General features: G+C 41.8%; 1 long non-coding RNA gene across 1 annotated transcript in view; it reads left to right on the plus strand.

Moving 5' to 3' along the window:
* The first annotated feature begins 550 nt into the window (after positions 1-550).
* The window catches only part of LOC122462457, a 32,378-nt gene continuing 21,020 nt past the window's right edge, over positions 551-11,908 (plus strand). The window contains exon 1 of the long non-coding RNA XR_006284993.1: positions 551-659. This is a non-coding gene — a long non-coding RNA (uncharacterized LOC122462457). The remainder of the gene's footprint in view (positions 660-11,908) is intronic.

Genomic DNA, 11,908 nt, shown 5'->3' on the forward strand with positions numbered 1-11,908 from the left:
AACATGTAGTAGAGTAGAAGAATTACTTCTCGTGTCTTGCTTTCAACACTCCCACTAATACATCCCAGAATGACATTTGCTTTTTTTGCAACAGTGTTACTTTGTTGACTCATATTTAGCTTGTGATCCACTATGACCTCAAAAACCCTTTCTGCAGTACTCCTACCTAGGCAGTCATTTCCCATTTTGTATGTGTGCAACTGATTGTTCCTTCCTAAGTGGAGTTCTTTGCACTTGTCCTTGCTAAATTTCATCCTGTTTACTTATGACCATTTCTCAAAATGCTCATACAGCTACAAAGTTTTTCCTGTATCAGGGAACATTTCTCATTAGATTTTTTTAGTTACCCTTCCCTAAATTAACTCAAAGCATTTCACTTTCCCTCTCTAGTCTGCGTGCATGTGTTTGAATGACATTTTCTTTTCCTCAATCCCCTTTTACTTTGGGTAGCTACTGAATCTGTTTCCCTCTCCCTTATCTGAACCAAATAGCTGGGAAGACAAACCCCTTTTTGAAAGCTCTCCCCAGCTGAGGCTGTTTGCTAAACAGGAGAGTATTTGCAGCTAAACAAGCCACCAGGCTGGAGGATTAGCTGTGTGTGTGCTGGAAGCCTGCTCAAGGAGTGAAGTCCAGGTGCTGTGTTTGATTGCAAACCACAGGTGAGCTGTAGGAGTCTTGCTTTCCTGATGATAGCAATATTCTGAGGAATGCAGTTCAGGTGTCCAGTAACTGGGTTGGATTTAAGAAGCAGGACATGCTGGGTGTTGAGGACCATACATAAAAAGCCTCACCCAAGCTGGGAGCTAGTCTCTTAAACCCAAAGTAACTCTGAAGGAATACTGATTGCTTTTTTAGCCTAGTGTGTTTTAGGTATAAATGTATTTGCTTTGTCTGAGGAGGTTAGTGATTGAAAAGTCCCTTTGTCAGTTTCATCTGTGAAACACAAATAATTCCTTTGTTGTCATTAGCCCTATTTGGTAGTGAATATAGACTTTCTTACCTTTCTCTAGATCTCCTAACTGTACATGCTTAGCTCCTGAAAGCAATGCTTGTTAAATGCAATGGCTAGCTCTGACTCTCATCACTCAGCAGCTAGTGAGAGGAGTAGTCCTATGACCTTCAAAGACAGGGCCCAGTTCTGCCCTGGGATGTAATGATCAATGCAGGGACCTTTGGGTTGATTCTGTTCTCAATTATACCAACCTAAACTGGGAGTAACTCTGTCAAAGTCAATTGAGCTATCACAGTATGAGACCAGAATCATGTCCTTTGTGCATCTGAAGATGGAATTGCGCTCTAGGGCATTTTCTCTTCTAAAAAACCTTCCCCAAATCACCTTTGGGCTGCAATCTTAAAATCACTTTCACTAAGAAGTGAAAGATAAACCTATTTTAGGGGAGTTCTGCTGTCTGGTGGCTTATTCATTATCAAATTAAAATTTTTAAAGAAAAAAACAGTAGAAAATGAATTCAGCGATCTGTGTAGTGACTGCACCTGGTACTGTATCAATACACAGATTGCAAAATGCAGGGGGAAAGATGTTAGTAGAAGACTCTCAAATGTAAAATCAGATTAAAAGTGATGTCTCAGCCCGGGGGCATTCAGGTTATAGATGAGAAGTTGGACCAAATTTTATTTTCTAATCTCTTGTGGCTAGCATCACATTTTAGTATCTTTTTTTTATCTGCCTGACACAATCCCTGTCTATGCCATGCAAACACTGCTAAGGATTTCCAAGCATTATAGACCCATCCAATAATTCATAGATCTCATGATTTCAGGGACCGAGTTAAATTACTTTGGACCCTTAGCACTGGGCAGCAAGTTAAATGACATTGGATCTTTAATACTGTTGTTTTCCAAAATAATGACTGTGGCAGTTTGGATTCAAAATAATCTTATTGATAAAACCTGCATTTTTTTCTTTATCATTTATATGTCTGGTTTTCCATTACTGGAAGTAAGTTGTTGCTGTTTTGTGTCAAAGATCGACTTCAAATCAAGATTGGATGTTTTTCTAAGGGACGCTCCCAGTCAACCCCAATTTGGGCTTAATGCAGCAACGGACGCATGAGAGTCCTAGGGCCTGTGTAATGCGGGAGGTCAGTCTAGATCATGGTGATTCCCTTCAGGCTTTAAAATCTATGACACAAAGCTCTCAAGGGCTTGATCCAAAGCTCTCCAGATATGCTCATGCTCCACAGACTTCTAGTGATTTCCACTAGCTTTCAAACAGTAAATAGCGCATCAGTAAATCAACCATTTCCAATGGGCACAAGAAGCCTACACTAAATATTTTCTATCTAGAGAAGTATTTTCCCCTTCATAAACTTTCACGGGCTGATGGTAACTGCATTGCCAGAGCCATCTTCAGACAGCAAAAGCCAGCCTGTTACGTATGCAGAACTAAAATTACATATTTCAAAGGCTTATGTGAAAATTGCTTTGAGTGTTAATTGCCCAAATGATTCAGCTTTATGAGAACCTTTCTTACGCAGTCTGGTATGTCTCATAGCTCCTAGCCTGCCAAGCCTTACTGGACAGCAAGCTGTGCTGTCTCCCCAGATGTTTGAAGATGATTTCCCCCACCCCCGCTCCAAAACCAAGAAATCCTTAAGAAATTGTTTAATGAAGTAATTGATGCACAATAGTTGATTCTTTCATTTATTCCACAAAAAGAAAAAAATCTCAACAGAATGCATGAAAGTTTGTTTTGGCTTTTAATTACTGGAGCAGATTGTCAGATTAACCGTGCCCAAGAAAGATAAAACAAAAGCCAGAGTTTTGGCAGGTTTAAGACTCTCTGCCAAATATAATTTAGAAAGGGTCCAGTGATCTCTGCACTCAATGAATGTTGTTTACTTGTGGTGCTTGAGGCCATCTAACCCTCCAACCCACCCTTTGCAACCAAAATTGTTGGTGGAAACAGCCATAATCCCGTCCAGCCTAAACCCCTAGATTCAAATACCCCCAAGCTTTATCTATGTTCTGATCCAGAGCTGAATTTTGCAGTAAACTTATGGGGCTGATCCTGAGCAGGAGTAAATCAATGCAGTGCTTTTGAGTCAGGGGAGCTCTGTTGAAGTCCATGGAGTTACGCCAGTTTACACCAGCTGAGGGTCTGGCTTCACATTTCTATTAAGGGCTGAACCAAAGCCTGGCATCTGAACAACAAAACCCACTGAGGTTCAGGTTCTTTGCTTGCAGTGGACATCCACATTTGCCCTCTAACTGTAGAAGTGCTAAGATGGGAAATTTAAAAGGGGAGATTTTCTAGACTTGTGGGGATAAAATGTTTGACAGCCACAGTTTTTGGTCTTCACAGAGTGTCTGCACTATGGAACCTATGCCAGCAAACCTAAACCGGATAGCCCCCTCGGGTAGTTGAACCTGCCCTGACAGAAGGCATTTTTCTGTTCGTGTAGGAACTAGTTATACTTGTACAGAATCTGTGTGTAGACAAAGGCCTCAGTCCTAGGACAGAATCCCTAGCCCCTGCATTTGCAACGTCTCAGGGCCTGTCTACGCTTATAGCGACGCAGCTGTGCCTCAGTAGTGCTTAGTGAAGATGCTTCCTACGTTGATGGGAGAAATTCTCCCATCAGCGGAGGTACTCCACCTCCCTGTGCAGTGGTAGCTGTGTCAGCAGGAGAAGCCCTCCCATGGACATAGCACTGTCTACACTGGGAGCTCGATCAGTAAAGGTGTTGCACAGGGGTGTGGATTTGCCCCACCCCTGAATGATGTAGTTATGCTGACGTAAGTTTGTAGTGTAGACTAGGGGTCATTAACCCTGTTAGTTATGGCTTCCTGGCTGGCCTTTTGAACCTGGGCCATTTGGCTCACAATCCCTCTTTAAGGACTCTTCTGGGAGTATCCAATATTTCTATGGAGGATTCCTCCTACCTCAACAACTCTTAGGGACTGGCCATTGCATAGCCCCTCTGCAGAGCGATGAACTTGATTTGGTAAATGGGGGTCTATGGGGTCTATTCTTAAACTTAGGTCAACCTAACTACATTGCTCATGGCTATGAAAAATCTCACGTGTTTTACAGTTCGGGCGTGAAACAGTTTGGGCATTTTACTGTAAAATGTCCCTGTAAAACATTCTCATCAAAACATTCGCTCTCTGCTTGCCAAGGTGCTGCTTCTACATTTCTAGTATGATTCACAAATATTAGGAGGCTTTTCTCATGGGAAATACTGTTTACTATAAATCAGGAATCTTTGATTTATAGGGAGACAATGGGGAATGGAGCAAATGCTCCAGAGAGGGAATGGCAGCTTCTTTCATAATGATTTTGCCCGGAGAGTCACTAAGGCAACCCCTTTGCTGGAAAATGCGATGAAGTGAGCTGTAGCTCACGAAAGCTCATGCTCAAATAAATTGGTTAGTCTTTAAGGTGCCACAAGTACTCCTACACTTTTTCTTATACTTCTCCGTGAAGTGCATCTTCTTTTAATCACAAAGGGCTTTATTGAGCACACGGGACCTGTGTGAAAAGCAGCATGACAATAAAGCACAGGCTAGCAAAGGTCTAGCATCTGCAAAGGCAGCCATGGTGTTTTCCCTCTCCTCCGAGCAGGGTAAGGGCTATGTTGGGTTCATGCAATTTCCCAAGCACATTATGCAGCTGGGTGGAGCCGCACAAAAATGATTTTCTAGCTTCATTGGAATAAAAATATTTATTTATTAATTAATTCACCACTGTGGGGAGGAAGAGAGAGCAGAAGGTTCACATTCTTATTTTAACACTGCTAATTGGCAGAGGAAATGGCCTTAGTGTTTCTAAGAGGGCTGTGTTCTGATGGGCAAAGATTTGCCATGTACCCCCTTGTATTTGTATATGTGTGTATGAAGTGTCTCTTGGCTCCTGACCAATACAGCCTGATACTGGCTCCTCGCCAGAGTATTTAGCCCTTTCGCTCAGACTGTAAAAGCTCTTGCTCTGAGCTCGTTCGTTCTTCATTGAGGCCTCTGTGCCTGGATATCATCACATGGGGGAAAAAAAAAAAAGATTGCTTGAGCCCAGAGTGTCACTCACAGTACAGTGGTCTCTGCCCCTTTGCCAGTCAGCAGCGAGATATAATAATCTACTTGACTCTTCCCTTTCTGTGTTTGAAACTAAGCTGTGCTGGTGATGGACTGAAGAGATGTTAGCTGAGCAGAGTTTCCGAGCCCATCACTGTATTTAAACATAATATTCAGGGAATATTAGAAAAAGCTATGGAAAGCCCCAAGCATCACACTTCTGTTTTATAATACAAGAATTTATGAATGGAAAAGAAAAAGAAGATATGCACTGTAAAGAATGTTGTTTGCCGTGTTGTCGCAGCCATGTTGGATATTAGAGAGACAAAGCGGGTGTGGTGGGGTCTTTTATTGCACCAACTTCCGAAAGAAGAGCTCTGTGTGAGCTCAGAAGCTTGTCTCTTTCACCAACAGACGTTGGTCCAATACAAGCCATTATCTCCCCCATCTTGTCACTGTAAAGAGTGGCAGGAGGTACAGTTTAATAGAAATACAATATAAACTGCAATTTGGATTAAACGTGACCATTGTAAAAATGCCATTGACCACTCTATTCGGTGCTAGAGGGGGAACGGATGATGTTTCCTGGTAACATAGTGCATGGTATTGGGTTGCATTTTGTCAGCATGTGTTAAATTGGGAAGGATTCCAAGTGATCCTGCTAGCAATTCCCTTGAGAGATTAGATTCTTTCTTTCTAAGATACTGGAAAGCGGAAAGCTCCGTTACATCTCGCTGATCATTATCCAGCCGTCAGGAAGTAGTGTACTTCCACTCAGCCAGGTCCGACAAGACCGTCTGTAGGAGATTTGTTTTTGTTTTGTTTTTTTTAGCTGAAATAGAAACATTAATCAAAAGCTGTCCTGGAAGCAGGTTGTTTATTGTAAGGTCTGGACCCTTTTCTTATCCAATGCAATCAGAACTTTCCATCCTAAACCCCCTGTCCCAGCTCTAGTGATAGAAGCAGTGGGAAGTGCATCATATTAATGTATTAGATGTCTCTTCCGAATTAGCTCCGGGCTGGTGGGAAATCCAGAAGTGTGCATTTATTTTGGAGAGTAATACATTTTGCAGAGTTGAATTCCGTTGCTACCAGGGGCCAAGTGTTGTTGCAAACAGTGGTTTTCAGTTCCTTTCCTTTTGATACTTTTCTTCTGCTTTGTTGTACAAACCTGGGGTAAGCTTGTCAAAATCAATGGGGTTAAAAAAGGGATGAATTTGGTCCAATGGACCTTTTATACAGTTCCTGGCACACAAGCCACAAACAAGGGGCCAACACAACACAAGACTCTGTTTTGACTTGACTTACTCTCCCTGCAACCTCTCTGATTTCAGTACAGGTCAACACAGAATTTGGCTGCTAGTGCATCTCCAGGTGTAAATTAGGTACCATGAAGATGAGTGATATACTACAGCCCTATGGGCAGGAACACCCATGGGTAGGCAGGGCCTGATTTGCATACTGGGCTTGCACATCAACGGAGCATCCAATGGCCACTCTTTGGTGGGAACACTGTTCTTGCACTCTACCAGTCCTGCACTTGGTGGGCACTGCATGGGGATGAATGTCTGGATGGAGGTAGCATCATTAGACCTTCCCCACTGACTCCAGGGATGGTACAACTTATTGACACACAGCTTTTTCAGATACCACAGCCCATGGAGCGTGACTTCTCCACCTTACCCCGCACAGCTGTGCCTCTGAAGGGCTATAATTTGGCCCAATTAATGTATCCCATGGAGCAATGTGTTGGAGAAACATGGGTTCAAAATAAGCAGAGGGCAAACAGAACATATGGTATGTAATGTCAATAACGTGAACCCTGAAGGAAACTAGATGGGCAGACTATCAAAAATGCAGTTTCAAGTATCTGGGTACCAGAATCTGGGGAAATGGAGGATGAAATTAGAGCTAAGATTAAAACATACCTGGCTCAAATAAATATATATATATATAGAGAGAGAGAAGCGGTGTAGTATAGGACAGGAAAATAGCAGTCAGACTGAAAAAGGAACGTCTATAAAATGGGGGTCTGTCCAGTTTTAATGTCTGACCTTGTGTGATGGGCAACAAAGAAGAAAGATGAGCAAACGATCTTTTCCATAGAAATGCCAATGTTGAGTTGGGTGTGTTGGGTAAGCAAGAAAGACCATGTGAGGAAAATGTATGTTTGAGACATACTCCCAAGAACACCCATAAATGCAAAAAATGAGGGTGTCCAGGCTTTGGTGGTTTGGTCATGCGAAGTGCAGTCCTGAAAACTGCGTGTGAAAGGGAGTCCAGAAGATCAAGACTGAAGGGAAAAGATAAAGAGGCTGACCTAAGAAGAAGTTGTGGGATGTGTGACGGGGCAAGGCCAGATGGCTATAGAAAAGTAGTGGGAGACAGATATATTAGCTCCAGGCTAAACAAATCCCTGGTACCAGGATAAGTGAATTGGCAGCTGCTCCAGGTCAATTAAGACACCTGGGGCCAATTAAGAACTTTCCAGAAGGCAGGGAGAATGGTTACGTGGAGGGTCACAGTGAGCCTCTGAGGCTAGAGAAATCCGCTAGGAAACGCAGGACCCACGGAGGCAAGGACAGAGCTTTGTCACAGATGTTATAAAGGACGACGTTAGCATCCGGGGTGATAGAGGATATGGTATTGAACAGTGCACTTTGGAGGGAGAGAGAGAGAGAGAGACTCAAAGAGCAGACCACATTTGATGGGATTAACGAGGGGAAGATGAAGAAAGTACCCATGAAATGCCTGTTAGATTCCACGGGAGTCTTTTTCCATTAACCCCAATAGTCTCTGGAATAAGCCACCTATTAAAGAAGACTTGCACAAAAAAAGCTACAGTATGTCTTATTACAGATGCATCCTCCTATTAGCCTTTACTTAGGGATATTGTAAATTCACCTTGATATTTTACATAAGGCAGAAAGAACAAAGCAGACACCTTCAGACTTGGTATGGTTTAGGTGGATGGCATGTTGTCCACCACGGATAATCAGTCATCACATTTTATAAGCCTGTCTCGGTTGGAGTCCCTGCACAAACTTTTTCAGAATACCTGAGGTCTATTAAATATACCAGCATGAATATCCACAGTGAAGACATCAGAAAGGTTGTGTTCTTTCTCTTGGCATTATGAGTTGATTTCTGATTTGAAGATTGCGTTGGTCTAAAAGCTTCTATCAGTACACCACCTTGCTCCCCAGCATTCTGCCTCTTGAGTTTGCTCACCTGATTAAAGAGGAAGGCTGTCTTAACTAGAGTTCCTTTCTTGGACTTGCACTCATGAGAAAACAACATAACTGGCAATTCTGCTTTAGCAACAAACTCATTCTTCCCCAAAGAGTTGCAGATATATTATAAAAAGAGAACAAAAATGGGGAAAGACACTCCTTAGATACAGAAAGTGACAATTTTATTTAAAAAGTATACTTTGTTTTAAATTTCTTTTCCCCATTCAAAATATAGTAGATTAACACCAGCAGTTGATTAGTAGCTTTGTTGACTAAAAACATAATACTTATGTTAAGGCAGACTATCAGAGATAGCCATGAAGTAGAGGCATATATGAGTGAACTCTGATTGTTCTATGATCATCTTTGTCAGGTTAAAGTAGGTTTGAATTGCAAACATTTATGTAAATACCACTTCAAACCCTTGCCGGCAGATATATATTCTTGAAACAAAAAAGAACGATGAAAGAAAACACTAAAATGTCCTGAGTGCTGAGTCATTATAGAGGTTTATCCTTTGTTTTAGTGTATTCTTACTGAGATATATAAGGACTATAATTCACTTCCCCAAGAATAATAAACACAATGGGTGAAATTCTGCCCAGGGACGGATCCCTCTGGGACTTCACTAGAAACACCCCCATAGAATGATGACACCCCCAGAGAATGATGATTCCCCATTTACAATTATTTTTTGCAATCTATCCGCTAAACCAGTTTTTAGTCCATTTAATGTGGGCTACAATAATTTTGTATAGTGCTATTTTTTTAAATCAGAATGCCATATGGGATGAGGGCAAATGCGTGGCAGAAGTCAAAGTATATTATGTCATCAAAGTTACCTTCATCAATAAAACTTGTAATGTTATCATAACACAGGATTATTTGCTTGACAAGACTTTTTTTTTTCCCATAAAACCATCTTGACTGGCATTAATTATGCTACACTTTTAATTCTTTACTGATTGCATCCCATATCAGCATTTGCCTATGATTGGTGTCATGCTAACCAGCCTATAGTTACCAAGTCATCCTCTTTACTCCTTCTAAATATTGGCATAACATTAACTTTTTCCAGTCTTATTGAACTTCCTGAGTGTTCCCAGAGTTTCTTGGCCAATTCTGTTAATTGTCTTGGGTGCAAGTTACTTGGTCCTGCCGATTTTTAAAAATATTTAATTTGAGTAGTTGCTGGTTAACCTCCTCCCTAGATATTAATGGAATAGAAAGTATTTCCCTATCACTATAAGACATGAATATATCATTCTGCTTCTTTTCAAATACGGAACAGAAATATTTATTTAATAGTTCTTCCTTTTCTCCATCATGATTGACACTCTTACTGTCCTTAACTAGTATTGGACCTACAGCATTATTTGGATTTCATTTGCTCCTAATATGATTAAAGAATTATTTTTCATTTTCCCTAACCCTACTGGCCACAGATTTTTTCATTGATACCTTTAGCTTTTCTTATCAATTGTCTGGGTTTCCTGTCAATTTGTAGTCATTGCTCTCAGCTTCTCATGGTTTCCATCCATGCAAATTAATATTGAAGTCAACGGGAACCTGGAAGAGTTGCAGGACTGGGCCCTTAACTCTTTTTTTTAATACGATAACAATTCCCGCTAAGGGTCTGCAACACGCTCTGTTTGAAACACACAGCACTAATGAAATCTTATTGCTGTGGGTGAAAGGTGATGGGTTCATGCGAACCGAACACAGAGCTGCTTATTCCCGTGGGCTAGCTGGGATTCACAGAGCTGTTTGTTTTTCAGTGTGTAAACCCACTTCGCTAGATTTTCCTGCAGGTAAATAAATTGAATGTCTATTTTCAGTGACTGAGCTCTCCTGTGAGGGGGGGATATAGGCTTAGGAGTGCATTTCGGTACATTTCTGCATATATACCTAGTTCAGCTCGGAGGGCTTGTCTTCAGGGCAATTATCAGCTCGTTATTGCCCTCAAGTTATTCCACCTGCGCTAGACTAGGGCGAGGGAGTTACCACATTGGGAAACAACGCTGAAAACAGGCGGAGGGCTTGGATTAGTGGCACAGAGTGATTGGACTGGCAACTGAGGAGTAGTTGTAAATGCTGCATTCCCACCTCATCAGCGGCAGCACTCAAGGGGCAATCCATCCTGCCGGATGGGCCAGCTAGCTCCGGTTTAAAGCACCATTTAACTCAAGCTAGAGGTTTGTGTGTGTGGACAGGAGTTGGTTAAGGGGCAAAACTTGAGTTATAACTTGAGCTAACAATGCAGTGACGACAAAACCTTAGATACTACGGTGATAGGTGCTAGCACCAGCCCTGAAGAAAGACAGAAAGGTGATTTATCCTTTGTTTTATAAGACTTTTGACATTATTGAGCAAGATCCTCAGCACGTGTAAATGAATGCAAGTCTACAGAAGTCATTGGAGCGATGCTGATTTACACCCACCGAGGATCTGGGCCCTTAGTTATTTATTTATTCTTTGCAGTTTGTTTTGAAGGAGGGGGAGGTGTGTTGGGAAAAAATATAATATTTGTGCCAGCCATTCAAGACTATCTATGCAATGTTTGCCTACATGTTCTGCGGTCATGCAGTTAGTTAACACTCCAGAGGTCAAGGCTTCTGAATGAAGAAAGCTTCATAAGGTTGGACATTCATCTGCTTCCTCGTTGATCTCATTCAGCAGTCTGGGATATGCACAGGTATCTTGGATGCTTGGTACCAGCAAGAAGACAATAGGCCATATCCCTGGCTTGATACAGTCAGTATAGAGAGAGCTCCTTCTTGGCTGGTTCCCCCTCCATTTTAAAATCTATTTTAACCACTGGTAAATTCAGGAACTCCACTAAGTCAATGGAGACCCTGAAGTTAATGGAGTGCCAAGCTGTGTAAATCAGGAGCGAGTGAGAGCAAATGTGGCCAGATGTTTCTGTATGTTGCCATAAAAATACACAGCCTAATCGAGAGTGGCAGGCTGCAGGGTTGGTCCCAGAGACGCTTGCAGATATACCATTAAAACAGAGCTAAATTGCACAAAAATCAAATTTAGGGTCTGTAATGAAAGATGAAAAGATCTAAGCAGCAGCAGGTTTTCTTTTTCTAATGTGAATGGCAGGGTGGCATTTAAGCTATGACTGATCTCTAGCTTTTGGCAAGCTTGCGGTTTTCGCTCCGCTATGATAAAAAATATAGCTAATAGGATAAGTGTGATTAAGTGACTCTGACAAGCAATTTGCAGTTATCTCACATGGAGAAGCAAAAGCAGGATCCAGTGAGCATTATTTCTGAATCTACAATATGAAGGCTTTCCAGCTTTGTTTATGCCACAGACCAAGTTCTGCTCTGGTTACTCTGGTGTAATCCCAAAGTAACTGTTGAAATTGGTAGAATAATTGTGGATTTAAATGTATAGATTTTTGAGGCCAGAATAATAGAATATCAGGGTTGGAAGGGACCTCAGGAGGTCATCTAGTCCAACCCCCAGCTCAAAGCAGGACCAACCCCAACTAAATCATCCCAGCTAGGGCTTTGTCAAGCCGGGCCTTAAAAACCTCCTCAGGAAGGAGATTCCACCACCTCCCTAGGTAACCCATTCCAGTGCTCCACCACCCTCCTAGTGAAAAAGTTTTTCCTAATATCCAACCTAGA

Source organism: Chelonia mydas, chromosome 11 (assembly GCF_015237465.2).
Source record: "Chelonia mydas isolate rCheMyd1 chromosome 11, rCheMyd1.pri.v2, whole genome shotgun sequence".
Lineage (NCBI taxonomy): Eukaryota > Metazoa > Chordata > Testudines > Cheloniidae > Chelonia > Chelonia mydas.